Source organism: Rhincodon typus, chromosome 15, assembly GCF_021869965.1.
Source record: "Rhincodon typus isolate 14 chromosome 15, sRhiTyp1.1, whole genome shotgun sequence".
NCBI classification, from domain to species: domain Eukaryota; kingdom Metazoa; phylum Chordata; class Chondrichthyes; order Orectolobiformes; family Rhincodontidae; genus Rhincodon; species Rhincodon typus.
Genome location: NC_063346.1, coordinates 49,239,682 through 49,251,685, shown reverse-complemented (window position 1 = coordinate 49,251,685; position 12,004 = coordinate 49,239,682). Strand labels below are relative to the sequence as shown.

The 12,004-nt window shown below is 40.1% G+C and overlaps 1 protein-coding gene across 1 annotated transcript in view; it reads left to right on the top strand.

The window, feature by feature from the left end:
- The window catches only part of nup93 (nucleoporin 93), a 147,430-nt gene that overhangs the window by 46,962 nt on the left and 88,464 nt on the right, over positions 1 to 12,004 (top strand). The window lies entirely within an intron of this gene.

The following is a 12,004-nucleotide window of genomic DNA, read 5'->3' as shown; positions in this document are numbered from 1 at the left end:
ATCATGAGGGTAAGAAAGCTAGCATAAAAGCACTTTACCTAAATGCTTGTAGCATTCGTAACAAGGTTAATGAGTTAACGGCACAAATCATCGCGAATGAATTTGGTAGCCGTTACAGAGACATGGTTACAGGATGGTCACGACTGGGAGTTAAATATCCAAGGGTACTAGACAATTCGGAAGGGCAGACAGGAAGGTAAGGGAGGTGGTGTAGCTCTGATATTCAAGGACGACATCAGGGCGGTGCTGAGAGATGATATAGGTTTTATGGAGAATGAGGTTGAATCCATCTGGGTGGAAATTAGAAATTCTAAGAGGAAAAAGTCACTGATAGGCATAGTCTATAGGCCACCAAATAATAACATCACATTGGGGCGGGCAATAAACAAAGAAATAACTAATGCCTTGTAAAAATAGTACGGCAATTATCATGGGGGATTTTAATCTACACGTTGATTGGTCGAACCAGCTCAGTCAGGGTAGCCTTGAGGAGGAGTTCGCTGAGTATATCTGTGATAGTTTTCTTGAACAGTATGTAATGGAACTGACGAGGGAGCAAGCTATCCTAGATCTGGTCCTGTGTAATGAGACAGGAATAATTAATGACCTCATAGTTAGGGATCCTCTTGGAAGGAGTGATCACAGTATGGTTGAATTTAGAATACAGATGGGAGTGTGAGAAGATAAAATCCAATACCAGGGTCCTGTGCTTGAACAAGGGGAACTACAATAGAATGAGGGAGGACTTGGCTAAAGTAAACTGGATACAAAGATTTTATGGTGGGACAGTTGACGAGCAGTGGAGGACTTTCAAAGCAATTTTTCAAAGTGCTCAGCAAAAGTATATTCCAGTGAAAAGGAAGGACTGTAATAAAAGGGGTAATCTGCCATGGGTGTCTAAAGAAATAAGGGAGGCTATCAAATTCAAAGAGTAGGCATACAAAGTGGCCAAAAACAGCATGAAACTAGAAGATTGGGAAAACTTTAAAGGTCAACAGAAAGCCACAAAAAGAGCTATAAAGAAAAGTAAGATAGAACATGAGGAAAAACTAGCACAGAATATAAAGACAAATAGCAAAAGTTTCTGTAAACATATAAAATGAAAAAGAGTGGCTAAAGTAAACATTGGCCCTTTAGAGGATGAGAAGGGGAATTTAGTTATGGGATATGATGAAATGGCCGAGGCATTGAACAGGTATTTTATATCGGTCTTCACAGTGGAGGACATTAATAACATGCCAGTAATTGACAAAGAGACGAAGGTAGGTGAGGACCTGGAAACAATCATTATTACGGAAGAGGTAGTGTTGGGCAAGCTAATGGAGCTAAGGATTGATAAGTCTCCTGGCCCTGATGGAATGCATCCCAGGGTACTAAAAGAGATGGCGGAAGAAATAACAGGTGCACTGGCAGTAATTTTCCAAAATTCGCTGGACTCTGGGGCAGTCCCAGCAGATTGGAAAACAGCAAATGTGACGCCACTGTTTAAAAAGGGAAGTAGACAAAAGATGGGGAATTATAGACCGGTTAGCTTAACCTCTGTAGTGGGGAAGATGCTTGAGTCTATTATCAAGGAAGAAATAGCAAGGCATCTTGATAGAAATTGTCCCATTGGGCAGACGCAGCATGGGTTCATGAAGGGCAGGTCATGCTTGACAAATCTTTTGGAATTCTATGAAGACATTATGAACAAGGTGGACAATGGGGACCCAGTGGATGTGGTGTACCTTTGGCCTTTGACAAGGTGCCGCACAAGAGGCTACTGCATAAGATAAGGATGCATGGCATTAAGGGTAAAGTATTAGCATGGATAGAGGAGTGATAGACTAACAGGAAGCAAAGAGTGGGGTTAAATGAGTGCTATTCTAGCTGGAAGTCAGTGACTAGTGGTGTGCCTCAGGGATCGGTGTTGGGACCGCAATTATTTACAATTTATATAGATGATTTGGAGTTGGAGACCACGTGTAGGGTGTCAAAGTTTGCAGATGACACTAAGATGAGCGGCAGAGCAAAGTGTGCAGAGGACTGTGAAACTTTGCAGAGGAACATGGATACATTGAGTGCGTGGGCAAAGGTCTGGCAGATGGAATACAATGTAAATAAATGTGAAGTCATACATTTTGGTAGGAGTAATAGTAAAAAGGATTATTACTTGAATGGTAAAAAGTTGCAGCATGCTGCTATGCAGAGGGACCTGGGTGTCCTTGTGCATGAATCACAGAAGGTAGGTCTGCAGGTACAACAAGTAATTAGGAAGGCAAATGGAATTTTGTCCTTCATTGCTAAAGGGATTGAGATTAAAAGCAGAGAGGTTATGTTGCAGCTGTACAAGGTGCTGGTGAGCCCACACCTGGAGTACTGTGTGCAGTTTTGGTCTCCTTACTTGAGAAAGGATATACTGGCACTGGAGGGGGTGCAAAGGAGGTTCACTAGGTTGATTCCGGAGTTGAGGGGGTTGGCTTATGAGGAGAGACTGAGTAGATTGGGATTATATTTGTTGGAATTCAGAAGATTGAGGGGGGATCTTCTAGAAACATATAAAATTATGAAGGGAATAGATAAGATAGAAGTAGAGAGGATGTTTACACTGGCAGGTGAAGCTAGGACAAGAGGGCATAGCCTCAAGATTAGAGGGAGCAAATTTAGGACTGAATTGAGAAGGAACTTCTTCACCCAGAGGGTTGTTAATCTATGGAATTCCTTGCCCAGTGAAGTAGTTGACGCTACTTCAGTAAATGTTTTTAAAGATAAGGTAGATTTTTTTTGAACAATAAAGGAATTAGGGGATACGGTGAGAACGCGGGTAAGTGGATCTGAGTCCATGAAAAGATCAGCCATGATCTTATTGAATGGCGGAGCAGGCTCGAAGGGCCGGACGGCCTACTCCTGCTCCTAGTTCTTATGTTCTTTTTAATCAAGAGTTATAGGGAAAAGGCAGGAAAGTGGAGTTGAGGATTATCGAATCAGCCGTGATCTCATTGAATGACGGAACAGACGTGATGGGCTGAATGGTCTACTTCTGCTCCAATGACTCCTTTGCCTCAAACCCCCACCCCCTGAACACTCCATAAAAACCCTTCACACCCTGTGTTGCCTCACTGGTCCTGTGAGCCCTGTGCACCTGTCTTAGATCTAGGGCTGCCCTCCATCTTTACTGTTTGGAACTAGCTGCAATCCCAGCAGAGACCAGCACCCGTGCTGGAACTGCTGAAATGGAATGTTTCAACACAGCTGGATTGCTACCCTTAAAGAGATGGAAGCTCTGAAGCCAAGCAGTTAGCTAATGGTCAATGAGTCGGTTCGGGGTTTTTGAGAATGGTTGCAGCAGGATTGTCCCTTGCTGGCCTGTGGTAGGGGCCAACGTTCCGCACATTAAATTCAGCTCTATGTTCTGGTTTTGTGTGTACGTAGCTCTGGGAAATAAAGTTGTCAAGGACTAGTCTAGCACTTTAAGGATAACTTCCTTCAAATAGATAGACATCTTTGTAAAATGAAATTGAGTCAACATAAAGAGAAGAGCTGCCTATTGAATGTACTGTAGAAATTAAACATGTTTCAACCTGGCATTCTGTCAATTACTCAGTATCGAGCGTGCAGTGTAGTGAATAATCTTGTGGATTCAGAGATGCATGAATAGGTAGGTGATGAGATGTTTAAGTATCAACTTTTAGGAAGGGGTTAAATTGGATCAATAGCAGCTATCAAGTTAGTCCTGATAGCTTCTTTCATGGCTGGTAGCACTAATCTTTTAAGATAATAAAGATGATAAATTATTAAGTAATTGTTTGAGAAAGCAATTGGATTGTCCTTCCCTCATAAAGGTCAAGCATTCATACTGAATTCTGGCCAATGTAAATCCAAGTTTAGAATGTGTGTTATTTCGCCTGTTGCTATTATTGGAGATTCTGGCATGGAGTGTTTACCAAAGACGTTGCATTACTGCATAATTACAGTGGTAAACCTCATCATTAACCCAAGTTTCTCACATCTAACAGGCTCAGCATCAACAACTCAGCGATGATCCTAAGGTGCAACTAGATGAAAACTCGTGAACACAGAGCTTGTTAAAACAGCTGCTATTCCTCCTTTTTAAAAGTAAAATTATATGGTAAACATTTAATAAATGACAATTCTTGGCCATGTCTGCTTTTCTGGTGTAAAACAGACACACACAGTGGTGAGGTAATTAGCAATAGATGTCCCGCATCCACTTACACAAGCATTCATTCACTTGCCAGAACCATTACCTATGGGGCTTTAGGTATTATGTCATTTACTTCCATCATGCCTGCTTTCTGTCCCTGTTTTGGCAAAGATTGTGAAATGGCCATATGAACCCCAGAAACAGCCTGAAACCAAATTCTACCCCTCCACCTTTAAACATTTAGTGTAAGTACTTTTTAATCAGTTAGTTGTTAGTAAGTACTTTTTACTTTTTAATTACTACTTTTTAATTAGTTAGTCTTAGTTGCATTGAGCTTGTCTCTATTGACATCTGCAGATTGAAATGTAAAATGATCAAATAACCAATACAAAGCATGACTTTTAAGACTCTTAGGTTCGGAATACTGGCAAAGTTAATTTGCATAATTTGTATGCTCTTGAAGAAATGTTGATGAAATTGAGACTGCTGTGTCCTGATGGGTAGCTAAATGCTAATGTTATCCTTTGGGGTAATTTTGTAGCAAGGTTTACGCAGTGGAATTACATCCATCAGAGAGCTGACTGTCTGAATGTCTTGGACTGTGATTTAATATGTCTCAGCATTCTTCAATATTTTTTCTTAGGTTACATTTAAATCATTCACTTGATTTTGAAATTCAGTCACAGACGGATGTTAATCTTGCTCTAAGTTTAGGTGAGTGTGATGTTTAATGTTCTATAAAATCTCATCTTACATTCATGCTGTTATGTCATTCATTGAAAATACTGTACCAGTTCTTTCTAATGTTGATGTGAGTTTTGTTTCCTGTCTAAACCTTTTTTTCTACATCAATGCATAAGTTCAACTTTGCTCTTTTTTTAAAGGGAAATGTGCTTTTTAAATTCATCTTCACACATCCTTATTCTCCCGGTCTCCATAAATCCTCAGCCTTTTAAATACATACACACCATTGTGAGTCAGAGATTAGGCCAGGGTTTGGTACAGTGTTAGAATTACCATGGGCTTTGTGAAGGACAGAGCCTGGCATACCCATCACAAGGGCTAAAGTATTAGAGGGGATGAGGTGTTGCAGAGTCAACCAAACACAATGAAGAGTGCATTGTAAGGGTGGAGGTTGCTGGAGAAATGATTGTCGGGTTGGGGACTGCAGAAGGGGAATTTTGAATGTATGATTGATATATTAGAAGAAAAAGCTCTGAGGAAGTTTTTCATGGTTGGGAGAGAGAAAATAAAACAAAGGAAGATGAGGAATTTGAGACCAAAGGCTGAACGATTTAACCTTTGGTACTGTTGTTAACGGAGAAAATAGGGTGAGGGCTGTAATGTAGAAGCACAGTAACAAAGCTTGTGTACGAGTTGAGAGAGGAGTATGCGAGCCTCAGAGAGGTGGTGAGAGGGTGTCCAAAGTAGTGAAGGTCAACAGGACTCGGCTTAGTTAAGGTTTGAAATAGTGGAGCTTTATGATGAATGCTGATTGAAAAAAAAATACATGTAAGCAAGTGTTAAAGTAGTCATTGTAAAAAAAAGTGAACCGAGGATAGCAGTGACTGCCCTTTTCACCTTGAGAGCAGAAATGTTCAGAGGTCATAGTGAGTCTGCCACTAGTTTATCTCTAATAAAGATGGGTAGGAGTTGTGCTGCTTCAGACAGAACATGTGCCTGTTTTGTCTCTCCTGGAGATGTTTCATTCTTGATAATCATTATACTGTGGCTGATCATGAGGCACACAATTGACAAAGGTTGATCCATTATTTGTATGTAAATGTTATATTGTGAATAACTTAGAGATACCTTTGTCTGACTATGTGATTCAGCAGTTGTCTGTAACTTTATCATGAATATGAAAAAGAAAACCTGTGTGACGTTATATTTTGGATGTCTTGTCAAAAGCTCTCGGTCTTGACTTACAGACAATAAAATGCAGCTGGATCCCGTATAATCCCTGACACGATACTGTACATGAACTTTTGTTTTCTTATAGCCTGTAACAATGGGCGAGTTGCTGTAACCATCTCCGATTGTCTGCTGAACTTCGACAAGTTAGCACTGAAACTACAGAGGGACAAAGAGTAAGTCAAAGCTTCTGTGCCAATGGAAAGACCTGGCATTGTTTAATAATCTCACAAAATAGTGTAGAATCCATGAAGCATCCCGAGAATTGTCTTGCAAGCATCACCCTTAGCATCTGCTACACTTACAATACCCTGTTGAAGGGGGGTTTGATTCTAAGTGTGTCACCCTGTTCAGTTATAGAGTCATAGAGCTGTACAGTACAGAAACAGACTCTTTGGCCCAACTCATCCATGCTGACCAGATATCCCAAATTAATCTAGTCCCATTTGCCAGCATTTGGCCCATATCCCTCTAAACCCTCCCAATTCATAGACACATCCAGATGCCTTTTAAATGTTATAATTGTACCAGCCTCCTCCACTTTCGCTGGCAGCTCATTCCATACACGCACCACCTTCTGCATGAAAAAGTTGCCCCTTAGGTCCCTTTTAAATCTTTCCCCTCCCACCTTAAACCTATGCCCTCTAGTTTTGGACTTCTCTACCTTGGGGAAAAAGACCTTGGCTATTCACCCTATCTACGCCCCTCATGATTTTATAAACCTTTATAAGGTCACCCCTCAGACTGTACTCTAGGGAGAATAGCCCCAGCCTATTCAGGCTCTCCCTCAAACCCTCCAACCCTTAGTTTATAGCTAGAGAAGTACCACGACTACTCGTTATATTGAAAACCTGTCCTATTATTCTGATGTACTTATGTAAGATATGATTTGTCTGATTAGCATGCAAAACAATACTTTTCACTGTATCTCAGTGCATGTGACAATAAAGAAATGACAGGAGCTGTAACTAGATGCTATGGTGGTACAGATCCTTTCCGTTTGCTGTGTGTGTGGTGGGATAGCACCCTTGGTTATAACATTTTGTTTTCTCACAGTCAATACTGAGTACCAGGTCTGGCTATGCTCCATAGACAGTTGTAATGGGGTCAATTTTAACCTAACCATAGTCTTTAGCAACACACAGGTGCAGTGCTGTTTTTACATACAGTCCTTTTTTTAAAAATCTCTTGATGGATGAGGTATAAAACTACTATTCCATCTGATCCTGAGGGTTTCCTTTCCTGCTAATAAAAAGATCCCCAGTGATCTCACAGTTCAACAGAGTGTTCACAGGTATACATGAGGTGTGCTTGCCCTGAACCTTAAAATACCATTTGTTCTGTGGTCAATTTTAAAACTGGCTGTTGTATTAAAGAGATTCTGTTTGCAATTTAAAGCAGTTGTCAAACATATTTGTGTAGAATACTATTGTTTTAATACTTGTAAAAGTCCTCTATGTATTCACAAATGACAGGGAATCATTTTGCCTTTGAGAGTGAATCATAGTATCGAGGTACATTTTGTAATCATTGAAGAAGTGTTCGCTTGTTTCCATTCATTGTATCAATGCAGTCCAGGCATAGTTGGCTACATCGGTGTAAAATATCAGAGAATTTAAGCAGCTCGCCTTCAGGTTTAATGCTCATTAAAAAGTCACTTCAGCTGAAGCAGACCAAGCTCAAAAACAAAACTAGCCACAGGTTCAGGTTGGAATAGTGAAATCCCACCTGTGATGAGGCTGCTGTGCATGGAGTAATTCTGACGAACAAGGCCAGCAAGGATGGGGAGGGAGGACAGGGCCCAGGGAGCAAGGCCGAAGGCCTGGGGGCTGGTTCTGAGACTGCAACACAGAAGGGCGGAAGAGAAGACCTCCACAGGAAGGATGAGGGGCTGGAAAGATGAGAGAGGAGCTGAAAAAGTGGAAGTGAAGAGGAGTGACAGCCTTTGAAAGGGGAATAGGGTCCACAAACGGTGGAAGAACTCTGAAAAGAGGGAGAGGGGCTGCGAAGGGGAGAAAATACTTTTCAACTTTTCAAGAAAAGAATGCTTACCTAAATGGGAACATTAAAACTGAGGCAATGATTGCCTTGTAAATGTATGTGGAGTCTCTAGATCTTTGCTGCAGAGTTCAGGAGGTACAAAATGGGAAAAAAATATATTGGATGCTATTGTATGAACACTGTCAATTGTATGAATTCATATTGGACAGTTTTATTTCAGAAAGAAAGACATTTATGTTGAATCACATCTTAAAATGTCTTACATACAGTCAATTACTGGAGGTGCAGATGCTGTGTCTGAGACAAATTTGCAATGGTTTAGCTATAGCCTCACCAACCTGCATACAGTGTGCTCAGGGCGATGATTTTTTTTTTGAATGTAGAAGCTTGTGGATTTTTTTTTATGCAATTATTTTTAACTGAATTCTGTTTCCTAGCACTAATTTATATACTGTGGTGTCCAAGATATTAATGCTTTTCTTGTATCTTAAAGCTTTAAGTTTAATGGAGCAGTGATGATTAGTGGAATATTGATGAAATTTTCGAATTCTGCTTCTGTGTGAGTACAAAGCAACATGGCACAGAATTGGCTGAGTGATATGAAACAGAAAATAGTGGTTTACTAGCCTTTTGGGTACAGGGCACAATTTCAAAATGGATGATATTTTGAAAATATTGTAAACTATGAAGAAGATAGTTTAGAATTTCAAAAGGACATAGAAAGGTTGGCGGAGTGGGTAGATAAATGGCAGATGAATTTCAATCGGGCGAAATGCAAAGTAATTAATTTTGATAGGGAGAGCACAAGAGACAATGTAAAATAAAAGTTTCAAATCTGAAGGGGTTGCGAGAGCAGAGGGACCTGGGTGTATAAGTGCAAAAGTCATTAAAGACAGCAGGACAAGTTGAGAGAACAGTTAACAAAGTACATGATATCCCAAGCTTTATTGATAGGGGCAGGGTGTGCAAGAGCAAGGAGGTTATGTTGAACTTGTATGACACACTAGTTTGCCCTCAGCTGGAGTATTGTGTCTGTTGGAGAGAGAGCAGAAGAGATTTCCAAGTATGCTCCAACGATAAAAAGTATTATTTATGAACTTAGGCTGGAGAAGGTGGGATGGTATTCTTTAGACAAGAAAAGGCTGAGAGGAGAATTGATTCCTCAGATTTGACCTGTTCAAAATCATGAGAGGTCTGGACAGAGTAATTGAGGAGAAAATTTTGCCACTCATGAAAGGATCGAGAGACCACAAATTTAAAATAATTAATGAAAGTAATTTGAGGAAGTATTTTTCACACAATGAGTGGTTAGGAACACCCTGACTGAGAGTATGATGAAGGCAGGTTCAATTAAACCATTCAAAAGCGATGAAATTATTACTTGAAAAAGAACACCATGCAGGATTAGGGACTGAGACTTACACTGATGGTTGCAGAAATGCAAAGAATGGCATTAAGTGAGATGCTCATTTGGAGAGCTGACGATGGTCTGTTCCGGTCTGTTCCTGCCTGTAACAATTCTGTGATTCTAAGGAGAATTGCTTGAGTTGGAGTCAGGACCTTGCTCTATCTCAGGGGATAACCATGCTTCATCTGGGGATGTCAGCAGGGGAAGGAATCATAGAATCTCTGCAGTGTAGAAGCAGGCCATTCAGCCCATTGAGTCCACACTGACCCTCCAAAGTGCATCCCACCCAGATCTAGCCTAACTCTGTTACCCTGCATTCCTCATGGCCAACCTACCTAATCTGCGCGTCTTTGGACTGTGGGAGGAAACCAGAGCACCTGGAGGGGGCCTACACAGACATAGGGAGAACATGCAAACTCCACACAGGCAGTCGCTCAAGGGTGGAATCAAACCCAGTGCCCTGGTGCTGTGAGGCAGCAGTGCTAACCACTGAGCCACTGTGCCACCCTAGAAGCAGCCGAAAGGGTGGACGCAGCCCAAGAAGCAGCAGATGTGGTAAGGCATCCACTGGAATGAACCCCATTGTGTGGCTGTCAACGACTTTAAACAGGTCACCATCTTAGTCTGCAGACATTCCTTCAAGAGGGCCATAGGTTTTTGCCATTTAGTGCAAGATGGAGCGGAAATGTAGCCTCATTCACAAATAGTTTGGAAAGTGTTCTACACCAAATGCAAGGCAGTGGTGAGTGATTCAAATTATAGACAATCTTAAGGAGTTAGGGCTGCCTGATGAATCAGTGGTAGTGCTATTGGTTGTTGCTGGAGGCAAATTATAGCCCGAGCTTTTCTTATTTGTTCTTTTGTTTTTGCATTTACTTGAATTGATTGTAAAACTTAACCTCACTTCACTCTCAGGCTGTGAGGGGAGTTGACTTAAATCAATCATTAATGATTACAGTTTGAAGAATTTGCTCAAGATTGGAAAGGAAAACTTCTTGCAGAACCAAGGGGATAGAGGAGGTGGGAGTGAGGACTAATTCGATAACTTTCTTGCAAAGAGCTGACACAAACATGATTTTTTGGATGTTCTCTTTCAGTAATTTTGAGCGTACAGAAACCTCTGCCTGTTTCTACATTTGTGTACAGATATTCAATGTCCATTGTAAAAGAATGGTACTGCAGGTGTGTTTAGAGAGTTCACCACCTCTGTTAAGTAATATGTGTCTTTAATGTAAGTAGGATGCTTCTGTGCTAAGGGGTCCCAGTTAATGCCTCATTGAAGCATGGATAAGTGTGCAAGAACTTGCATTCAGAAAAACAGCTTGAAAAAAGTCTCCATTGCAATATAAAGTACATGTGAATTATACTATCTATTTGCTGTTTGTTCCCCTTGTTGTATGGGTGGTTCTTTGGAAGTCAGCATCCTGGCATGTTTGTCAGCAATCACTTTTTTAAAAAGGTTCGAGGAAAAAGAAACTTGAAGTTGGTGAACCAAATCCAAAGAAAGTGCAACCTTCTTGCAATTAATTTTTAAAACACATTTGCAGATATCACACTCATCCCCAGTACTTTATCCATGGCCAAACAGTTCAATTGTTCATTTCGGAAACCGAGCATACAAGATTTATTTATATTAAATCAACAAAACATCTTATAGATTCCAAGTTAAAAGATTAAACATATATACTGTTTGATATTTGTTCTATCTTATCCATCTCATGAAAGAACTCCGCAAAGAAAGTTCAACACAAATACAGAAGGTAATTTTACTACTTAACTGTATCATTTAATAAGGAATGAGAATGAACAGGAGTTCCTGAAAGCCAGAAAACAAGCCTTAAATATAAAAAAAAGCCTTCAAGAAAATCTAAAGATCTCTTGGAAAGAAGAAATTTCTGCATTTTAAATATTTGTCAAATTTAAAAATATTTGATTTACGAAGCAACCAGTCAGTATGCACCGATGAAACTATGAAATGGTTCATTTGTTAAAAGTCATTTTTAGTGATTTGTTTTCATCATGTTACTTAGAGCTGGATGACTAGTCACCTTTACAAAATGTTTCTTTTTGATAAATCTCTTCATAGCTGTAATAAAACTACACCAGTTACCACTCTTAAATAAATCAGAAAAAATTTTGTGGGAAGGAAGAAGCAATAATGCTCTGTTACATTTGCTGATTGCACTGGTTCACAGAAGATTTTATGTTTATCATAAGATTAAATGGATTTTAATAAAAAGTCTGAAGTACAGTTGAAGAAGACTAATTTCAAGTGCTTTCAGACAGAAATTCCACATTGTATACAAAGTGTAAACTTTATTTTTCATTTGTGAAGTGATTATTAATGATTCATTTTCCTTGAGAAAGTGATAGAAAGGCATCTTCTTTGAGTGCTGTGTCCTGTTTGGTGTGGATGCACTCACAGTGTTGTTGGTGAGGGAGAGTGGCATTGTGGTAATGTTGAAAGAACTGTGGATGCTGTGAATCAGGAACAAAAACAGAAGTTGCTGAAAAAGATCAGCAGGTCTGGCAGCATC